Below are 22,779 nucleotides of genomic sequence, written 5' to 3' on the forward strand. Positions count from 1 at the left end.
TTCATTCTTTTCCACCAAAGCTACGAAATTGTTCTGTTCATAAACAAAGCCAGACTGAGACATAATCTTGACTACTGGTGCCATTGTTGTGAGTAGAGGTTGCAGAGAAAAGATTGAGAGTTTTGGGAGAGAAAGAGAGTAAAAATTGCAAGAAAGCGTAAAGTGAAAATAAGAATTCAATGGGCTTTTATACTTTCTCGAATTAAAACGTAAATAGAATGATTAAATAATACTTTTAAGTAAATTACAACCATTTGAGAATAAAGAAAACTGTAGAAATTCAGAAAACTGCCTTTAATACAAATACATACAACTGTGTATATATGTATCAACGGTTAAGTAAACGAATCAACGGCTGTGACTCACTTAAAGTAACTGATGTGACACTTCAACGGATGAGGTAAATAGTTATCCGTTGAAGATTAACACTGGTTTTATCCGTTGAAGGATAAAATTACCAGAAATGTATTTGTCTTTCAACGGATAATGAACATCCGTTGATAGAACAATTTTGGCTTTCAACGGATAGGGAATATCCATTGATAGAATAAACTTTACTTAAAGCCAACTTTGTTCTTGCCACAAATTCATTTCAGGCTTCAAAGCAGATTATAATGAGGACATGAATTTATGAATAATTAAGCATACCTAGCTCACTTACTAATCTTGTGAATGTTGATTCATCAAGTGACTTGGTAAATATGTCTGCAATCTGCTTTTCACTTGGAAAAAAATGAAGTTCCACTATACCTTTCATCACATGTTCCCTTATGAAGTGGTATTTGATGTCAATGTGCTTGGTTCTTGAGTGCTGCACTGGATTTTCAGTAATGGCAATGGCACTTGTGTTGTCACAGAATATAGAAATTTTATCAACAGTTAGTCCATAGTCAAATAGTTGATTCCTCATCCACAGTATCTGTGCACAGCAACTACCAGCAGCAATGTACTCAGCTTCAGATGTTGATGTTGAAACAGAATTTTGCTTCTTGCTGAACCATGACACAAGATTATTCCCTAGAAATTGACAGGTGCCAGTTGTGCTTTTCCTGTCTATTTTACAACCTGCATAATCTACATCTGAGTAGCAAATTAGATCAAAACCAGACTCTCTAGGGTACCAAATTCCTAGATTTGGAGTCACTTTGAGATATCTGAAAATCCTTTTAATAGCCACTAAATGAGATTCTTTAGGGTCAGCTTGAAATCTAGCACAGAGACATGTAGAAAACATTATATCAGGTATACTAGAAGTTAAATATAAAAGTGAGCCAACCATGCCTCTATAACTTGAAATGTCTACAGACTTTTCAGCCTTGTTTAATTCAAGCTTAGTGGCAGTGGCCATGGGAGTTTTTGCAGATGAACAATCCATTAAGTCAAACTTCTTTAAAAGATCATAAATATATTTAGTTTGACTAATGAAAATTCCACCACTAACTTGTTTAACTTGTAAACCAAGAAAATAAGTTAGCTCTCCCATCATGCTCATTTCATATTTACTTTGCATTAACTTAGCAAACTTTTTACAAAGCTTATCATCTGTAGAACCAAATATAATATCATCTACATAAATTTGAACAAGTATTGTAGAGCCATTAACATTTCTAAAGAAAAGAGTTTTGTCAACAGTACCTCTTGTGAAGTGATTATCTAGAAGAAATTTTGACAAAGTCTCATACCAGGCTCTAGGTGCTTGCTTTAGTCCATAGAGTGCTTTCAACAGATAATACACATAGTCTGGAAAATTTGGATCTTCAAATCCTGGAGGTTGGCTTACATAAACTTCTTCCTCCAATTCCCCATTTAGAAATGCACTCTTGACATCCATTTGATAGTTCTTAAAATTGGCATGGGCTGCATAGGCTAGAAAGATTCTGATGGCTTCAAGTCTAGCAACTGGAGCAAATGTCTCATCAAAATCTATTCCCTCTTGTTGAGAATAGCCTTTAGCAACCAATCTGGATTTATTCCTTATGACAATGCCATTTTCATCCATCTTGTTTCTGAATACCCATTTTGTGTCAATAGAACTCTTGTTCTTTGGCTTGGGTACCAGCTTCCATACTTTGTTCCTTTCAAATTGGTTTAGCTCCTCTTGCATTGCTAAAATCCAATCTGGATCCAATAGAGCTTCTTCCACTTTCTTAGATTCCTCCTGTGATAGAAAGCTACTATACAGACATTCATCTTGAGTAGCCCTTCTAGTTTGCACTTTAGATGTAGCATCACCGATGATCAGTTCAAAAGGGTGATTCTTGGTCCATTTCCTTTGAGGTGGTAGATTAGCTCTAGATGAGGTTGCCTCAGTATTGTCATGATGTGAGATAGAATGTTGATTGGTTGAAACTCCCCCTGAGTTGCTGATCCTTTGAAAGGAATTGGGAGTTCTATCAACTGATGAAGTGAAATGATTATCCGTTGACAGACTGTGATCAACGGATGCTTCATTATGAACTTCAACGGATGATGCACTTTTTCTTTCAACGGATGCTGCATTGCTTCTATCAATGGAAGCTGAATTATGACTTTCAACAGATGCAGCATTTTGTGTATTATCCAAAAGCAGATTTTGAATTCTTTTCAAGATGCCTTCTCCATCATTCTCATATTCACTATCATCACAATATATTTCAATGTTATCAAATTTGAGTCCTTCATGATGTCCCTCATCTGTTAGTCCATCAATCTTTTTATCATCAAACACAACATGCACAGATTCCATGACAATGTTGGTTCTTAGATTGTAGACTCTATATGATTTTCCAGCAGAATAACTAACAAATATTCCATCATCAGCCTTTGCATCAAACTTCCCTTTATGATCAGGTTGATTCCTTAGAATGTAACATTTGCAACCAAAGATATGCAGAAAGTTTGAAGTTGGTTTTCTTCTCTTGAACAATTGATAGGGAGTCATGCCTTTTGCCTGATTAATTAGAGAAATATTCTGAGTGTAACATGCACAGTTAACAGCCTCAGCCCAAAAGTATGTTGGGAGTTTTGACTCTTCAAGCATTGTTCTTGTAGCTTCATTTAGTGATCTGTTCTTCCTTTCCACCACACTATTTTGTTGTGGAGTCCTTAGAGCAGAGAACTCATGCATGATCCCATTTTCTTCACAGAACAACTTTATGGTTGTATTCTTGAACTCAGTTCCATTATCACTCCAGATATTCCTTACTTTGAAATCTGGATGATTGTTGACTTGCTTGATATGATTGATAATGATTTCACTAGCTTCATCCTTTGATCCAAGAAAATAAGCCCATGAAAACTTTGAGAAATCATCTACAATCACTAGGCAATATCTTTTCCTTGAAATTGACAATACATTGACTGGTCCAAAAAGATCCATGTGTAGCAGTTATAATGGTTCATCAATTGCTGATTCAAGCTTCTTACTGAATGATGCTTTCTTTTGCTTTTCTTTCTGACAAGCATCACACAGTCCATCCCTTGTGAATTCCAATAGAGGGATTCCTCTAACTAAGTCCTTTTTGACTAGATCATTCATTGTCTTGAAATTCAAATGGGACAGCTTCTTGTGCCATAGCCAACTTTCATCTGAACTTGCTTTGCTGAGAAGACAGGTAATTGATTCTGAATCTGTAGAGTTGAAGTCAGCTAAGTACACATTCCCTTTTCCAACTCCAGTTAGAACCACTTTGTTGTCCTTCTTACTTGTGACAACACAGGCTTCAGAATTGAAGGAAACAGTATTCCCTCTGTCACATAGTTGACTGATGCTCAATAGATTGTGTTTGAGACCATCAACTAATGCAACTTCATCAATGATGACATTTTCTTTTGAGATCAAGCCATATCCCATAGTGAACCCTTTGCTGTCATCTCCAAAGGTTATGCTAGGGCCAGCTCTCTCCTTGAACTCTGTGAGCAGGGTGAAATCTCCTGTCATGTGTCTTGAACAACCACTGTCCAAGTACCATAGATTCCTTCTTTTTCCCTGCACACAACAAAATCAATCAAGTTGATTTTGGTACCCAAGTTTCCTTGGGTCCAGCCTTGTTAGTCTTTTTCCTAGACTTCATTCCTCCTGCATCTTTTGACTTAGGTAACTTTGGGTCAACCTTGGTCTCAGATATAGGGTTAGTCACATAATCATTTAGCACGTTTGGTTGAATTTGATAAGGCATGGATTGTGCAAACATATTATTCCACATAGGCATGTTGTATGACATATGAGGCATACTGAATGCAGTAAAATAAGGATTATTAACATATGGCATGTTTGCAAAATGTGCATAAGGATTCTGATTAGACATAACAGGCATAGCATGCAGAGGTGACATAGATATGTTAGGCATGGAGGGAGTTAAAGGCATGGGAGCATTCTTAACAGATTTGCAGTTATCAGATAGATGATTAACACTTTTACAATGCACACAGCTTTTTCTAGGAGCATACTTATCAGGTGTGTAATTGTTGTGTTTGTTAATCCCTACCTTCCCATTTCTATTAGATTTTCTTTTAGTTTCCTTTTTATCCTCAACCAATTTAAGCCTATTTTTCAACTGATCTAAAGTCATGTGTCCTATATTCACCTTACTGGCATCTTTGGATGTGCTAGCTCCTTCTTTGACAAAGTTCTTGAAAGTTGGACCAACATTCTTATTGAGATTTTTCTTTTTAGAATCACTTGCCTGTTATAATTGATGAGCCTTCAACGGATGCTCTTTTTCTTCCTTCAACGGATAACTTTCATCATCCATTAATTCCACATCCGTTGACAATCCATCAATTAATTTTAACTCCTTTTTGTTTTTCTTCCAGGCATTCTCACAGAATGATTCAATTCCCTGAACCTTGACAATCTGAGCACTAACATCCCTAGATGTTTTCCAGGCCTTGATTACCTCTTTCTCACTTTCTAACTGTTTAGAAAGAATTTCTACTTTCTTAACAGCTTCTTCTAGTTCACTCTCAACAGTCAAACATTTAATTTTAATCTTTTCAAGCTCAATTACCTGATTCTCTAACACAGCATTCCTATCACTTAAAAACAAATTATTCTCTTTGATTCTTGTGTTTTCTTTAGCTAGTGATTTAAGGGAAACACGCAAATGATATAATTCATTGGACATATCATTTATGGCTTCAATGCATTCAATCTTAGAAAGCTGAGAGAGATCAGTAGTAATTACCTGGTTGCTTGATGAACTAGTTTCATTTTCATCAGAATTAGCCATCAGAGCTAGGTTGACATATTCCATATCATCATCTTCATTGGTTCCATCTGCTGCCCAATCATCTTGAGTGAGAAAAGCTCTTTCCTTTTGTTTGAGCAAATCAAAATACTTCTTTTTGTAATCAACTTGCTCAAATTTCTTCTTATCAGAGGATGGTTTTCTACACTCATTTACAAAGTGTCCACTTAAGCCACAGTTATTACATTTGAACTTAGATTTGTCCACCATGTTCTTGTTTGACTTAATGAATTTTGCATTTTTCCTGAATTTCATCTTTGCAAACCTCCTGGACAGAAAAGCCAGATGTTCATCAACATCATCAGAGTCATCTTGACTGGAATTGTCTTCATCCTCAGCTACTTGCTCCTTTCCCTTGCTTGATTCTGATTTGCTTGTGCCAATTTTGAGAGTTGGCATTGTCTTTTCCTCATTCCTGGCTTCAATCTTCTCATTGTCAGCTACAAGTGCAACTGATCCTCCTTTTCTCTTTCCCTTTTCCAACAGCTCATCTTGCTCCATCTCAAGTTTATAGGTCTTCGAAATTTCATATAATCTTTCAAGTGTGAAGTCCTTATAATCTTGAGAATTTCTTAGAGATACAGTCATAGGCTTCCATACCTTTGGTAGAGACCTCAGAAATTTTAAATTGGAGTCCTTGACTTGGTACACTCTGCCATAGAGCTTCAATCCATTCAACAGTTTCTGAAATCTGTTGAAGGTATCATTCAATGATTCTCCTTCTTCAAAATGAAAATATTCATACTGTTGAATGAGAAGCAGCATTTTGTTTTCTCTAACTTGCTCAGTACCTTCACATATAAGTTGCACAGTATCCCAAATTTCCTTAGCAGTTTGGTTGTTAATGACATTGTCAAACATATCTTGATCTAGGCCATTAAACAGAATGTTCATGGCTTTCTTGTCCTTGTGAACCTCTTCAATATCTTCAACAGTCCATTCTGCTTTTGGCTTGGGAATAGATTATCCAACAGCAACTGTTGCAGTAGCAGCTGTGGCCACCTTGTGAGGGATATGAAGACCATTTTCAATGCAGTTGATGTAGCTTTCATCTTGAGAGAGAAGATGTAAATGCATCTTCACTTTCCAGTGATGATAGTTATCTATTTCCAGGATTGGAATCTTTACGCCAATATCCTTCTTACTCATGATGTTAGCAGAATAGATCTTTAAACTCTTTGTATGTTAAGAGCTTGCTCTGATACCAATTGTTATTCCCAGTGAACTAACAATGAGATTTGCAGAAGGGGGTTGAATGTAAATCTCAAAACTTTTTCAAGTTTTGAGCAGTTTCTAGGCTATGTGTTTTGATGAACAAGTGTGTGTGAATTGCTTTGAGCTAATGCAGACAGATATATATTCAAACATAAATGTAAAGAACACAACAGACTTAAAAACTTTTCTGGTGGATTTGTTGTTCCACCAGAGATGTGTTATTTCAGAAAATCTGTGATTCAAAGAATTAAATCATAACTGCTTCCTAGTACAAACTAGATGATTTTCTCTCTGGATTTTTCTAAACAGCTCTGGAAAATTCACACACTAATTACTAGCTGCTACTTGGTTTATATATCACCAAGTTTACAAGTGAAGATAAAACTGTAAAATATAATTAAAAGATTCTTCATATATTTCTTCTTCATTTCTCTATCCAATACAATTTAGGTTTAGCTGTGAATCTTTGAATACTTCCTTGTTTGCACTAGAATGGAAATGCTGCATTTTCTTGATTCCTCCTAGAGGCTGCCACATTCCAGTTTGTCTCTGTCAACCCATGTGCCTCTGTCAGCTTATGAATTGTCACTATCAACTGCTATTGAACTAAGCATCCGTTGATGACTTTATCCGTTGAAGCTTTATCCGTTGATGCATTAGCAGTTGAAGCTTTATCCGTTGAAGCACTCATCCATTGATGGATGTTATCCGTTGAAGCTTTAGAGACATCCGTTGAAGCTTTGTTTCTCATCCGTTGAAGGCCTTTAATATCAGTTGATACTACTTCACTATACAAAATTACAAGGCATGAAATATTTACAATTAGCCCTCCTATTTGCATATCCACTAGTAGTCAACATGACTGATAATTTCCCACAACATCTAAGAATTACAACTTAAATACAGAGGATGAAATGTGCTACAATACTAAACTTATTTCAAAGTAAAGCTACTCCTTCAACGGATAGCCAAAAATGGTCTTATCCGTTGAGGCTACAAACACTAGATTTCTACTTAAGTGTTTTGTTTAACTTATCATCAACCTAATACACATATTCCTAACAATAGCTGTACTAGATTGTGCATTTGATCTCATGTCAGGCATAGGATCAGGATAAGTCCTAAATCTTTCCAACATAAATGGAGTGATTTTCAAACTTACACTGATCTTATTCTTTGTAGTAAGTGAGCCAAATATTATCTTGGACACTTGCTTACAATTGCCTATCTTAGTACTATCTATACCATTCAACAGATATATGTCAGCTACTTTATTATTTAAAGTGGACATAATAAATATAGGACAGAACATATCCTTACCTCTAGCTGTTAGGGGCATAATCAGCCTGGTTGCAAGTTCTTCCAAGATCAGTAGACCAACATTCAGGTGTCTGTTGTGGGCAATTGAATACACCAGCTTTTGCACAACACTTGAGATATTGTCATATCCAGTTTTTCTGCAAGTAAAGGCCCTTACTACAGAATCAAAGATGAATGACCACTCCTTCCTTATATTGGTTCTGTTTAAGCTTGACAGGTTGATTCTCCCACCATAATTGATGAAGTCCATAAACTCAGTTAGCTCATCAGGAGTTGGCACCTCCACCAGATTCTCAGTTGGCAGCCCCAAAGCTCTATTCACATCATGATCATTGAATTCTATTTGTTGACCTTCAATTGTACATGTCACCACCAAAGAGAGAGAATTGTTGTTAACATCAGTCCTCACTACAACTGCAGTCCAGAAATCATGCATCACATCTAGATACAGTACTAGATTTGTAGTCAAGGCACCTGCAAGATAAGATTCAGAGAGCAGTTTTACAAACCCCTTGAAACTATCAGGAGCTTGGTTTGCATCAATGAAAACAAGATAATTAGTTCCTTTCTCCAGGATAGATGCCCTAACAACATTTTGAGCTATAGTTGATTGATGAGAATGAATGGGTAGGAAAGATTTCTGAGAAAGAGTGAAAAACGAGAGAGAAAGCGGTTATAGATTGAAAGTTAGGTCACTTTAGATCTCGAAAGTTGTAAGTATGTATGTATCGAGAAGTCTGGGTATTTATAGTAAAAGAAGATGACTTGTCGAGAAATCAAAAATAGACATTTGGAGTTGTCTATCGAGAAGTCATTTAAAGAAGTGAAGTACATTTCGAGAAGTCATTTTAAATTACTCTTATAGAGAACTCAACATTGACTTGTCGAAATGTCAAATAAATACTCAGTTTGTCCAAAAAGTGGGCTGAATTAATTCTAACTTTTACTTGAATAAATTCAAAATAAAATTAGAATAAATTTTCCAAAAGTAATTTACCAAAATAATTTATCAGTTTAAATTATTTCAGTTCTGAATTATTGATAAGTCAAGAATTGTACTTGTAGAGAACTATGTGAATGAACATTATTAGAGAACTCTACAAGGACTTGTCGATAAGTCATTTTAAACCTATCGAGAAGTCACTCGAGAAGTCAGTAAGTTGACTTATTGAGGACTCACTCGAGAAGTCCTAAAATGACTTGTCGAGAAGTCAATTTAAACTTATCGAGAACTCAGTTTGCTAGATACTTTTGGTTATTATAATTCTGCCTTGACTTAATTTTACATACTAAGGATGTAAATTAACATCTAAGCAGTTTACTCAGAATTTAAAAAATTCCAAGTTAAATGAATTTGAAAGACAAATATATAGAGATTTCTGAAATACTTATAATTCATATTTTAGTTAATTTCCAATTTTAATCAAATTAATTTTGATTTACTGGAGATTAATATGCTGCACAATATTAGCTGAGTTCTTGCCTTAGGATGAAGAGTCTAGTGAAAGTTTCTTCATCCAAAGGTTTAGTAAAAATGTCAGCTAGTTGTATTTCTGTTGGTGCAAGAAGTTTTAATGCTAAAATAGGATACAAGTCTTAGAAAGACAGAATTTTTTATCTGTGAAACCAACAGCTCCATAAATGATTTCCTTGGAATGTCATGATTCCAAGTTGAGCTTCCTTCCAGTATCTGAAGATCCTCTTTCTCCCCCTGAGACTGTGCAATCAAGCTCAGGTGAATGAAATGAGCTTCCATTTGCCATGATTCTCTTGTTGGGTAGTTTCTTCATTTCCTTAGTCTGACAAACTTTACAAGCTTCAACTTGAGCAAGCTTGTTTCTTTCTCCTAATACCTTGGTGTAGAAGCAACAAATACCATTCTTATCTGTTGAGTCAAAATCTTTAACAAACAAGCTCCCTTTCCTTGCTCCCTTAAGAGCAACTTCACCAGTTTTCTTGCTGATAACAGTGCATTCTCCTTGTAGAATAAGACTTAAGACCATTGTCTACAGTATGCTAATTCTGAAAAGACTCACTTCAAGATCAGCTACCAGTGCTACATTAATCAAAGACAACATTTTCAAAACATTATTGCCATATCCCATTTTGAATCCTTTGTTGTTGTCTCCAAAGATCACAAATGGGCCAGCTTTCACCTCAAATTGTGATAGCAGGGCTTTATCACCAGTCATATGCCTGGAACATCCATTTTCTATGATCCAAATGACTTTCTTCACTTGCCCTGCACATAATGAGTCTTAAGTGTGTTTGGAAACCCAAACAGTGTTGGATAGTTTCTTCTTGGGAACTTTTTCAGGAGAAGTAGAATGAGTAATTTTATAAGAAATATAATTCAGTGATTGTTGTGCATGTTTTCCTTCTAATGTAGACTCATTTCTTGATTCTTTAAGATCTACTCTCAGTTTATGGCAACTCTTCATTACCTTCATGTTGCAAGGAATGCAGTCAAATTTTTCACAGAATGAATATGGATCATTAGCATTAGCTTCATTGTATTTGCAAGCTCCTTCAGTTGACTTGCTAACAACCTTTTTACAAAGGTGAGTTAGATGATTTGAAGAGCCACATTTTTCACACTTCTTTCTAGGAGCATTTGCAATATAGGCAAAATTATTGCTTTTGTTTGTCCCTATTTTTCTATTTCTATTTCTCTTTTTCTTTCTTGCATCTACATCTTTGGTTTCTTGAACAGGAGTCTTGGGACTGTGTTTGTTCATGAGCTTCTCTTCAGTTTTTGAAGTCTAAACTGTTTCTTCAGTTTTCTTTTCTTTATCTACATCAATAATTTCTTGCTTGATTATCAATTCTTCTTAACTGAAGTTGACTACACATGCTTTGAATGTAGGTGCATTAACCTCTTTCAAAAAGGTTGGAGCATTCTCAGTCTTCTTAGCTTTCCCTTTGTCACTTACAGTCATCTTTTTGTCACTCATGTCTTCATAGTCGATGCCAATAGCAATGTTTGCACATGGCTTATTCTTCTCATGATACTCTTCAACCAGTACAGATGAATTTCTGAAAGATTTCATCTTTACTTCATTCTTTTCTAGTTTCTCCCTTAACACTGCTTTACTTTTATTTGCACACTTGAGCTTATTCTTGAGATATGCATTTTCTTGTTTTAAAGCTTCAAGCTCAACCATCAACAATTCAGTTTCTTGCTTCTCACTCTCAAGCTTCTTATTTATCTTTGTTAATCTGCTAACTTCTTCATTAGCAGCAACCATGCTTGTGTGAATGTGAAATGTTTCTATGTTCATCTTTTCAACAGTTTCCTTATATTGATTTACATTTAAATCAATAGTGGTAAGAATTGGTGGTTGTCCTTTTGATGAGGATGATTCACCTTGCTCCAAGGCCATTAGAGCATAGTTTCCAACTTCCTCATCTTCATCATTATCTGAGTTATCCCAACTTTTTCCCTCTGCAATGTAAGCTTTGCTCTGTCGCTTTTTCAGAAGAGCATCATACTTTGCTTCCAGTTCAAGATAAGCTTTCTGTTTCTTTACCTTTTTGGGTTTCCTGCATTCTATAGCAAAGTGGCCTAGTTCATCACAATTGAAGCACCTTATATTAGATCTGTCAACAGATCCAGTTTTGTAACCACTCTTGCTGTAAGAATTGTACTTCCCTTTCTCTTTCCAGCCGTTGTCTTTGTTGAAGGATTGTCCTTTATTCCTAAAGTACCTTGGCTTCTTTACTCTAATGTTAGAGAATTTCCTAGCTAGATAAGCCATAGACTGATCTAGCTCATCCAGTTCTTCAAGAGTGTAAAACTCATCCTTTTCCAACTCTAAGATGACTTGCTCCTGTGAATCATTTGTTCTCTGCTCACTTGATAAGGCATTTAAAGTTTGGTGTCTTAGTTCATAATTGAATGAGTGGCTTTCATTAAAAATTAAAGCACTTGAGCCATCCACCACATGTCCTTGACCAGACTTCAGCGATTGCCTTTGAATCATCTCTAGTTCATATGTTTTAAGAATCTCATACAGAACTTCCAGAGTTATTCTGCTCAAGTCTCTTCCTTCCCTGATTGCTGAGATTTTCTGTTCCAAAAGATCAGGAAGAGTAAGCAAGAACTTTAGATTCACTTCTTCAGCTTCATAGTATTTGTCATGAAGCTGCACGTCATATATCAGTTTGTTGAATCTTTCAAACATATCAATAATGCTTTCCTTAGGCTTAGCCATGAAACCCTCATATTGTGAAATCAGTATCCTTCTTTGATTTAATCTAACCTCCTCAGTTCCTTTATACAGTATCTCAATCTTTTCCCATATCTGCTTGGCAGTATCACAGTTGATAATATTATTGTACATCACATTGTCAAGTGACTCAATCAATATCATTTGCAAGCTGCTATACAGGGAAACTTTCTCCTTTTCAGGATCTATATACTCAGCAGGATCTTTTGGAGCATAATGAGCTGGTATGACAATGTCTCCATCTGTAGATTCCTCACCTCTTACCATAGGAATGAAGGGTCCATTCTTGAGGATCTGAATGTAGAATGGATTTGCCATCCTGATGAACAACATCATTTTCTTTTTCCAAAGAGTGTAGTTAGCTTTGTCAAAGGTAGGAATTTTGATGCTACTGATTTTCTGTGTATTCATTCTTTCAAGATCTTGAATCTGTTTGCTTCCATATTTTGCTCTGATACCACTTGTTAGGTAATGAATCACACACAAGGGGGGGGGGTAAATGTGTTTTCTGATTTTAGGCTTTTCTTGAAAAATAATGGTTGAACAAAGTAAATTAAATATTATATATAAAAGTGTTCATGCAGAAATTAAACTTGCATAAAATAAAGAACACAGATCTTCAAAACCCACTTAATTTTTGTATTAAAAATTAAGATGCTTTGCTATAAAATTTCTAAGCTCTTTTAAGTTAAAGAGCTCAGCTTCTTCTCGAGAATGTTACAAGAATTTTTAATCTAAATTGTTACTTCTAACTAGAGGACCAGTGTTAACTTTATAGCTCAGTTAACTGCTGGTTTACACAGTGGATAATAAACATGCTATTAGCTTTTCTAAACTGTCACTTGTCATTTCTATTTATAGAAAAGCAAATCTTCCATTTATGGCTTAGCATATCTTTAGCATCCCGTGTTTACTTTAATCTCCCTCTATTAGTTAATCTTTTCCATAAATCTTGCACACTCTTCAAGCTGCTTTTTATAAACTTGTCAATCCAGCTGTTGGATTGTTTGTTGATTGTTTATTTTGGATATTAAACTGATCTGCAATTCTGTACTTTGAGACTGTACTTCGAGATCTCTAGTTTGATTTATTTGAACACTTGATATCTCGATAAGTATAATGGCTTATCGAGATGTCTGGTACTCCATAATGAGTTTGGCTTGTAGAGGTCTTCAGCTCATCGAGATCTCTAGTCTTCATAACTTTACTTGCCTTGTAGATATCTCTGAGTTCTCGAATGGATATAGACTTGTCGATAACTCTGAGTTCTCTAGTGAATGAATGACTTGTAGATATTTTTTTGAGTTCTCGAGTAACTTTCCTGACTTCTCTACTCCTGGTGGATATTACTTTATCCGTTGAGTAGATATTGCTCATCCGTCGAGTAGATGTATAGCTTATCCGTCGAGTAGATATTGCTCATCCATCGAGTAGATGTTATTCATCCATCGAGTGGATATATATAGCTCATCCGTCGAGTAGATATTGCTTATCTGTCGGTACTCTCTAGAGTTTGAATGACTTCTCGATAAGTCATTCTGGAGTTCTCGAATGACTTCTCTATAACATTAAATCTGTGACTTGTAGAGATCTTGACTTAGAACATTTTTCTCCAAACAGATTTATTCAACTCCAAGCTTCTTCAAAATTCTTCTGAGGCATGATCTTCTTGATCTTCTTCCAGATCCTTAGTCTTGATACTGTTTTAGGAAAAAGACTCCAGTCTGCTCCTTTGCATTTTTATAGACTTTAAGTGTTACAAGTACAGAATATAAATTTAGATAACAATATAACTTACTTAGGGTTGACAAGTTGTCTTAGTCTTGTTAAAGTACATGCATGTCTTTTACAACAATATGTAAACTAAATATTTATAAATATAAATCATAGTACTTATATGTAATATATAATATTGATATATAATAAATTTTATATGATTTTTACTTAAATTACTGTTTGGTGGTAAGTTTAACAAAAATGAAATAATAGTAAATGATTAAGTTCAAACCGTGGTTCCGAACTGAACCAATCCGTTATTTTATGGTTTGGTTTGGTTTGGTCTCGACATTTAACTTGTCTGGTTTGGATTTGATTTTCAAAAACCGTTTTTACTGGTTCGGTTCGAAAAAATACAAGAATCTGGACCAAACCAATCCGTGAACACCCCTAGTTGTAGTTGGAGTTTTTGTCTTGGTGCATATTGCGGTTGCTGAAAACCAGGAGGGTTGTATTGCTTTGCTGCATACTGCTGATAAGGCTGCTGTACCGTATTTTGAATATTGCTCCAGATGAAGTTAGGATGATTGCGGTTGTTGGGATGATATGTGGCTGGAACGGGCTACCGCGACCTCTGAAAGTTGCTCACTAACTGAGATGATTCATTAGAAATAACACACTACTCTGTCTCATGGGCACCAACACAAAGCTCACAGACACTAGTGATCCGATTAACTCCATAATTAGCCAAATAATCCACCTTCATCGTCAAAACCTTAAGCTGAGCAGCTATAGCAGTAGCTGCATCTACCTCCAGAATTTCTGCTACCTTTCCCTGAGGTAGTCTCTGATTTGGGTTCTGGTATTCATTGACAACCATCAGCTCAATTAATTCATAAGCTTCATCATAGCTTTTAGCCCATAGGGCTCCTCCTGAAGCTGCATCAAGCATGGGTCTAGAAGTAGCACTCAATCCATTATAAAAGCAGTTAATGATCATCCAGTCAGGAATCCCATGGTGAGGACACTTTCTAAGCATCTCTTTGTAGCGATCTCAAGCCTCGCATAAAGATTCTCCAGATTGATGAGCAAATTGAGTAAGTGCGTTTCTGATTACAGCAGTCTTCGCCTTAGGAAAGAATTTAGTTAGAAACTTTTGAGCAAGATCCTCTCATTTGGTGATAGACCCTGGTGGTAGAGAATGTAACCAGCACTTAGCTTTATCCCGCAGAGAAAATAGGAAAAGCCTCAACTTAATAGCATCTTCAGAAACTCCATTGCACTTGAAAGTGTCGCAAATCTCGATGAAATCTTTGATGTGCATGTTGGGGTCTTCTGTCGGAGAACCCCCAAACTGAACTGAGTTCTGTATCATCTAAATCGTGCTCGACTTGATCTCAAAGGTGTTAGCCGCGATGGCTGGTCGGACAATGCTAGACTGAATATCATTAATCTTCGGCTGAGAGTAATCCATCAAAGCCTTCGTATTTGCTTCTGGTTCTCCCATTACAATAAGAGCTTCTTCTTCGACTTTCTCCTCGACACGAACTTCTTCAAAAACTTCCTTAGCTACTATAACTTGTTCCTCAGCTTGATCCAGTGTTCTCTTACGAGACCGAGAATGCGTATGTATACACGCTCGCTAGAGTACCTGAAACACGACAAGGAAACAAGTAAGTAACAATGTCCGAGTTAATGAACTTTAACGACTACTGATGACAAACACATAAACTAAAAATTAACACCGAGTCCCCGGCAGCGGCGCCAAAAACTTGTTAGGAGGAAAACACGCGCTAATATTCACGCAAGTATACGCGATTAATATATAATCAATTCTAGTTCATTCCCACAGAGACCGGTTTAGGTTAATTTTAATCAATGCACTTATGCAACAATGGTATGGTTATTATTCAATGTTAAGACGAGTAACAAATTGAGATTGTTTATAACTAAGATTATTAACTAACATGCAATTAACTACGAGAATTAAAAGGTTGATTTACGTATATAACACAAACATGGGATTTTAACTTCATTACTACTTCATTCAATCGCCTTTTTGTTCTTAACCTTAGCATGCAATGGTGATGACACTAATCAGATAACACGAAACTAGTAAACGCCAACTTTCGTTGTACGAATACCCTACTACGAGACATCCACAAAAGAGATAGAAGCTGAATAGACACCAATTATATTGAGACCCTATATGTCTATAGAATTTGAAAATATAACGGTTTAATGCACAAGTTATCTATCCTGATTACATAGGGCAAGCAAGATGGTTAAAATTACCTACGAATCATGCATATCAATTTCATGAACCTATGCTAGCATGGCAAGTTCTAAACCCTATATTCACTGTCGCTTCAATATAGATTAACACGCTATCTTATAAGTTCGCGACGCTCATAAGACGAATAAGCACAACCTATACTAGGATATCATGCAATCACCACACACTAAGATATCAAAACAAGATTAACTATTGAAATCCATAAATAAATCCGTTAAAACTCCACGATAACGATTAACCCATAACCGAACTCATCATCACCGTGGGTTCCGATGAAAGCATGGTATAAGAAACTAAGTCTTTATAAATACGAATAATAAAACCAAGTACGTTAAACAAGAGTATAGGTTCAACAAATAAGAAAACTAGCATCCAAGATTACAACTTAAAACAAAGAATCATAAGAATAAACTAGATCCTCTTCGCCTTCGTTGAATTGTGCTATACGGTCTTCTTACACCTTCTCCTTAAGCTCTGGTACGTCTCGTTATGAAAAACGGTCTTAACTTATCATTATATAGCAGCCCTGATCAGCATAGAAGTCCAGAATTTAAAATTATAGTAGAAACATGATTCTTGAAACCCGACCTGGCGCACGCTTCACCAGCGCGGGCGCGCTGACATTCTGTTCACCCGGCGCGGGCGCGCGCTAGCACAGCGCGGGCGCGACGACCTTTTGGAAAATGTTCTGATTATTGTTTTTCTTGCTGGTTTGAGATGGCGATCCACGAGCAAACTTCCTAGACACATTCCTAGCACCAATTTAGCACCAAAATAATGCTAAATCTCCTGATTCTTTCAACTATGCCTAAAATGCAAAAACACTACAAAAACACATCAAATACACAAATAACTCGAGTTTAGAACACCAATTCAAGCCTTTATAGAGCATTCTAAGTGGACATAAATGCCACTTAGCACCTATAGCCTCGTAAAGAGCTAATTGGAACGGGTGTATCGGCAATCGAAACCCAAACTCAAATAAAATCAAAGGAATCTCGTGCATCCAATATTCGGGCATCATCCAGACTCAGTCATTAAAGCCCGTAACCCGATATCTATAACCATTACCAAAATCCACCCATTTTTTTAATTTGCCCAGAGGCATAGGCTTGTTTACATAAAACCTAATATAATCTAGACTCGGCTTGCCAGCAAACTCAACCCTACCCATCGCCAAATATCCGCTAACTTACAGTTCTTAAAAGGCTATAGTCCTAGGGCTCAAGGGAACAGGGGCCTGCGATTCAACATAATCCTCATTCAACAGCTCGTCCTCATTCATAAAATCAAAGGAATTACACTGGGCTAAGTTCTCAGGGATCTCTAAATGGTCTAGGTTAAGCAATGATTCTTGGTCACCCTCCTCGAGGGGCCTTTTCCCAAGATTTCGTTCAAACACGGTCTTTAGAGAAGACGCGAAACTCTCCATATTCATAACAAAAAAAAAGTAAAAAGAAAGGAGGGGAAGAGATCGAACGGAAACGTAACGGCAAGAAAAGAGGATCATATAGAACTAACACCACGAACCCAGATACTATACAAGAAAAAGCATGTAAAATAGAAGAAGAAAGAAAGTAAAAAAGGGGAAAGAGAAAGACTTAGAGGTGAGGAGCGAAGTGGTAGCAACCGCATGAACTTTTAAGGAAACCGGAGAGAAACTGAAGAGTTTTTTGGCCCCCCCCAATAAAAAAAGAGAAGAAAGAAAATTAGAAGAAATATATATATATATATATATATGAGACACACACGTGCACAAAAAAAATGAGAAAATAGATGATTGAGCTCCGACTCCTAGTTTCCAATTCTCATCTTTTTTTGTCTTTACCTCTAATTCTTTACCGTGATTTTTTAGCCTTAATTTTTCATTCTATTTTTTCCCAACTATTTTTATCCCTTGCTTTTACAAGTCACGTTTCTATGTCCATATACGAAATTATTCAAAGCAAATCTGAAGATATTGTAAAAAGAAAGGGGGACAAATGTTGGACCTTAGACCAAAGAGAAGCGGCCCAAGAAGTCCTAGTTATAATAATTGTTGAACATTGATGTAAAGCCCAAAAAGGTCCACTTGTAAATAAGAACCTATTTGGGACTCGCTATAAATATAAGTCAACAATCTCATTTAAGGGGGTTGAATAATTGAATATAGAAAAAATCTCCATAAAAATTAGTCTTAAATATCAAATAATATATTTGAGGCTCATCATGTAGGTTGTTAATAGAACGAGCACATAGATAATTGTTAATTTGTATAGTTGTTAATCACTCCTACGGATGGCAGTTCAGTCGGGTGAGGTTGAATATGACACAATTCATTTCAAATTCAACTTTTTTTTATTTACATTCAAATCCAATTCGAATCCCGAAAGTGAATATTTGAATCTAATCTAATAAATTTTAACTTTAATTCGAATTTGGTTATACCTGATTTTTTTTTTTAAAATTGAATACGAACATACATGCCCGGACCCAAAATAATAATTATGACTGTTAAAAGCAAAGAAATGTATAAGAGTATATAAATTATGATCACCAGCTGAGGCTAGGCTGTTGTGTAAAATGCATGGAATGGACGTTTAGTAAATTGGAGTTAAGGAAATATAAAAAGCACATGGCGTTGTTAAAGTTGGAGTAACATATAGTAATGCTTTTGATTGGTCCCCGAACCCAAGTCGTTGCCCTCAGGATCTGCTGTGCTGGTGACTGCTCCCGGTGGTGTACGCGATTCAGATCGGATTGGTTTTGGGGTAAAAGTCGAACCAAACCGCGAAAAGCGGTTTTAGAAAATTGTCATCCGCAACCGAATTTCCGTAACTGTAAATGCGGTTGCGGTTAACAGCGTCACTTACTGTTGCGAATTTGTGGTTATTGCGAATCGGTTTGCGGTTCAACCACTTATTTTAAAATAATTAATAATTTGCAAAAAAATAAATTTTGAATATTAATAAATTCAAGTTTAAGTTACGTGATAAATTTACATTTAAAAATAAAATATAAACTAATGCTCTATATGGAGCACGAATATTAAAAACATACAAAATTAAGGAGGCGGGAGAAAATAAAAAGAAAAGAATAAAAAAAATTACATGTTAATTACATGTTAATTATATTTTCCATTTGTTTGGTTATATATCTTATAATGATTATGAATCTTATGAACGTAGTCTTAACATTAATCTAAGATTAGTTAATAAATGTGTATACTTATTAATTTATATGATATCAACTACATTTTTGGAAATATAATTTATTATAAATATATGTTACGAGTTGCGGTTGCGATTTTGCGATTTTTCAAAAATTTAAAACCGCATCCAAAACCGCGAATGAGCGGTTTTTTAAATTTATATTCACAACCAACCCGTATTTCGTGATTATCCGCAAAATGCGGTTCGGTTGCGAGCGGTTAAGCGATTGGATGCGGTTGAGTGGTTCGTCTGTACATTTCTACCTACCTACCTACCTGCTACTCCTTTAGTCCTTTTGCCAGCGATCTCATTTCTTATATTTTTAGTTATTGTTTATTTCGTCTCTTCTTATTTACAGGGGTAATCGTCCATTTTTCAAATGGTTGTTTTTCTGTTCTAGAATCAGAATGTGTTAAATATACACGTCTCTACGTACTACTTGACTGCACATAGCTGCACAAATACAAATTGGATCGTCAAAATTACAAACACGAAAACTACAATAAATGTCCATCGAACGTACATAATTACTTAATTTTTTTTAAAATATTTAGATAATTTTACTTATAAATAAGAGTTCCTTCTTATTTAAATAATTTAAAATAAACAATTTATAAATATAATTATCTTATTTTATAAATTTTAAATCAGATTAACATTTAAAACATATATAGTAAAAACTAAAATTAGTAAAAATGAGAAAAAATAAAATAAGTTGAGAAAAAATATATGATTATTCCCATTAAACTTATGGAAGTATAAATTTGACTTATCAGGCATCAAGAAAATGCTAGGAGCTCATAGCATCTCCAATATATTACTTATCTCTACTCTAAATATAATATATTATATTGGGTTCTAGTGAATTAATGTGTGTTATTCTCTAACAATGTTTTTTATATTAATTTTTAATTATTTTTTTATTAAATTGAAGTTGAATTCATATAGAACAAAAGATAGCGGACAGAGTAAGAGTTCTTAATAAATATATAATACAATATTATTTAAGAGTGCGAAAAAAATTCTTAAAAGTAAGAAAGTAGAAGAAACTCCTAAAAGTGAGAAGAGAGAAAATACTACAAATGTCTCTGAGCAAAAGAATTATTCCTCTTCTCAATTTTATTTTTTATAAATCATAAGCTAACATAATATCTTGAATGAAGAAACAAGTCAACACATATAGTGACCGTTTGAAAAATCTTAAAATAAGTAACCTATAACTTAAATCGAATAAGTGACTTAAAAGTGATAATTAGATGACTATTTATAAGTTGTATAAGTGTTTGGATAATTTTACTTATAAGTCAGAATTTTTTTACTCAAATAAATTAAAATAAATAATTTTTTAATATAATTATCTTCATTGTTGAATTTTAAGTTAGGTTAACATTTAAAAAAAATATTTTTAAAAACTAAAGTTAATAAACAAAACAAAAAATCAAAATAAGTTGAGAAAAAATACCTAACATTCAACTTATCAGCTTATAAGTTGTAAATTCAATTGGATAGGCAAACACTCATCGATAAGTTGTTACGGATTTATAAGTTAATAATCTCACTTAATAGATTTCCCAAACACGCCTATAAATTTAGTACCGGTTCACGTTTTGAAAACCTAGTTAGCTGGGATAATTTATGATATATAATTATTATTATTTCATTATTTTATTTTTTTTATCAATAATAGCAACATTTTGAAATTAATATACAAAGGAAAATAAAAATGCAAATGGAAAAGGTGCTGAAACATGCAGCTTGTGTTTGACATTGTTGCATATAATTTATCTATACAAAGTGCCATATAATTTATGTATACTAATGATATTTTAATTTTAATACATTTATTAGAACTAGAAATATATTTATATTAACCTCTTATTCTAAGTTCCAAATGAACAAATTTAAAAACATTTGACTGAAAAATAGTGTTAACAAATCACTCTCAACTCTCTAAATGGTCTCATATATAATTTAATTATTGACCTTAACAAATTAAACATGATTACTTAACAAATGGTCTAATATGTGTGCCCACATAAAGCATACATACATCCACTTAATCGTGCAAAAGAATATGTACGGATTAGAGTTCTAAAGTTGTATGGATATGTTCCGCAAACTCAATAAATATTTGTAAATTAAACATGTTTTATAAATTAGAATATTTTGTAATATTATACATATAATATATATATAATATTTAAAATTTTAAATAAAATAATGATCTTTACAAAATATTATTTTTAAAATAATATATTTTATAATATTTTTATGAAAAGTTTTAATATAAATCATCTTCACAATCCCCAACAAAAAAGATGGTCTATATAAAATTTTACCCAGGAGTATAAATACGAAACAATTAATTAAATGCAAATGGGTGGGCGTAACAACAACTACTAAAACAAAAGTTTGGAGTTTACTTGAATATATAATTTGTGTAATTGTGTTTAATTAACTATTATATCTTATAGGTACTGGTGCATTGAACCCTTGCCCAGGCTAATTGTTTATGGTTAAGAGATATGATTGTAATTTGTTAAGATCTTGTTTGTCGATACAATTATAAAATATGTGGGCGGTTTCCAATATGTTAAGAACTTTTTAACCTGCTGGTGGATGTCATGAAAAGTCCCCTCCTTTGTCAAATACCATTCTTTTGTTTTACGCATTTTTTTTTATATTGTAGATAACATGTGGCTGTTACCCTTTGTATGTGCATTATATATATTTTTTAATCAACATATTTTTTATTAATAATAAAAATCCCGCTAATGTAAATCCATTTTTTTTAATTTTTCCAAAATTAGATGTCAAACACTAATGTTGAGTTCTCCTATTCAATCGAATTAAATATTATAATATTTTCTGATAATAAGAACCTTATAAGAATAGTTCACAAACTAAAAGCAAACTATATATATACATCCGGACAATAAATAATTATCTATGACATTCATTATCACACGTGCAAAGATTAGCATTAGTATAATACTAAATTAATTGAACATGCAAAATTATATACAGCAGATACTTGATGAACAAAACATGGTTAAAGTAATTAATACGATAATGTGATGTACACTATTATTGCTAGTACATAACTCCGTGCGATACACATTTATTTTTATTATTATATATTATAAATTATTATTTTAATAGTTATTGGTATTGTTTGAACCTTTTACCTTTTGAATAATACTAACTTTTAAGATTAAATTTAACGGTCTCATTATTTTTTTTGCGTAGAGAAATCGCAGCCGCTACTTTTCGGATGCGCACTTGGTAAACTTCACGGCTTACCCAATAGCCTGAAAACCACGTGAATCAAAATAAACCACACTTAAGCGACAATTTCTGGTTCAGCAGACATAATCATAAATTCTCTGCCAACCCTTGATGTGACAGCTCTGAATTAGGTGACAGATTGAATGACGAGAGAACTAACAACCAAACTTTCAATATTTTATCTCCTAAAAGTGTAAATAGATATTGATATATAGAGTTAACTGATAAAAGATTAAAGGAAAATAAATTATTAATATTTTCAATAATGCAATTTTTTTTTAATTTGTCGGACAATA

At 34.2% G+C, this 22,779-nt stretch overlaps 1 non-coding gene across 1 annotated transcript; it reads left to right on the forward strand.

Moving 5' to 3' along the window:
• Window positions 1-14,718: 14,718 nt before the first annotated feature.
• On the forward strand, window positions 14,719-14,825 carry LOC141709341 (small nucleolar RNA R71). The gene has a single exon (XR_012569924.1). It is a non-coding gene; the product is annotated as a small nucleolar RNA R71 (small nucleolar RNA).
• The last annotated feature ends 7,954 nt before the right edge of the window (window positions 14,826-22,779 follow it).

Source organism: Apium graveolens, chromosome 2, assembly GCF_009905375.1.
Source record: "Apium graveolens cultivar Ventura chromosome 2, ASM990537v1, whole genome shotgun sequence".
Taxonomy (NCBI): domain Eukaryota; kingdom Viridiplantae; phylum Streptophyta; class Magnoliopsida; order Apiales; family Apiaceae; genus Apium; species Apium graveolens.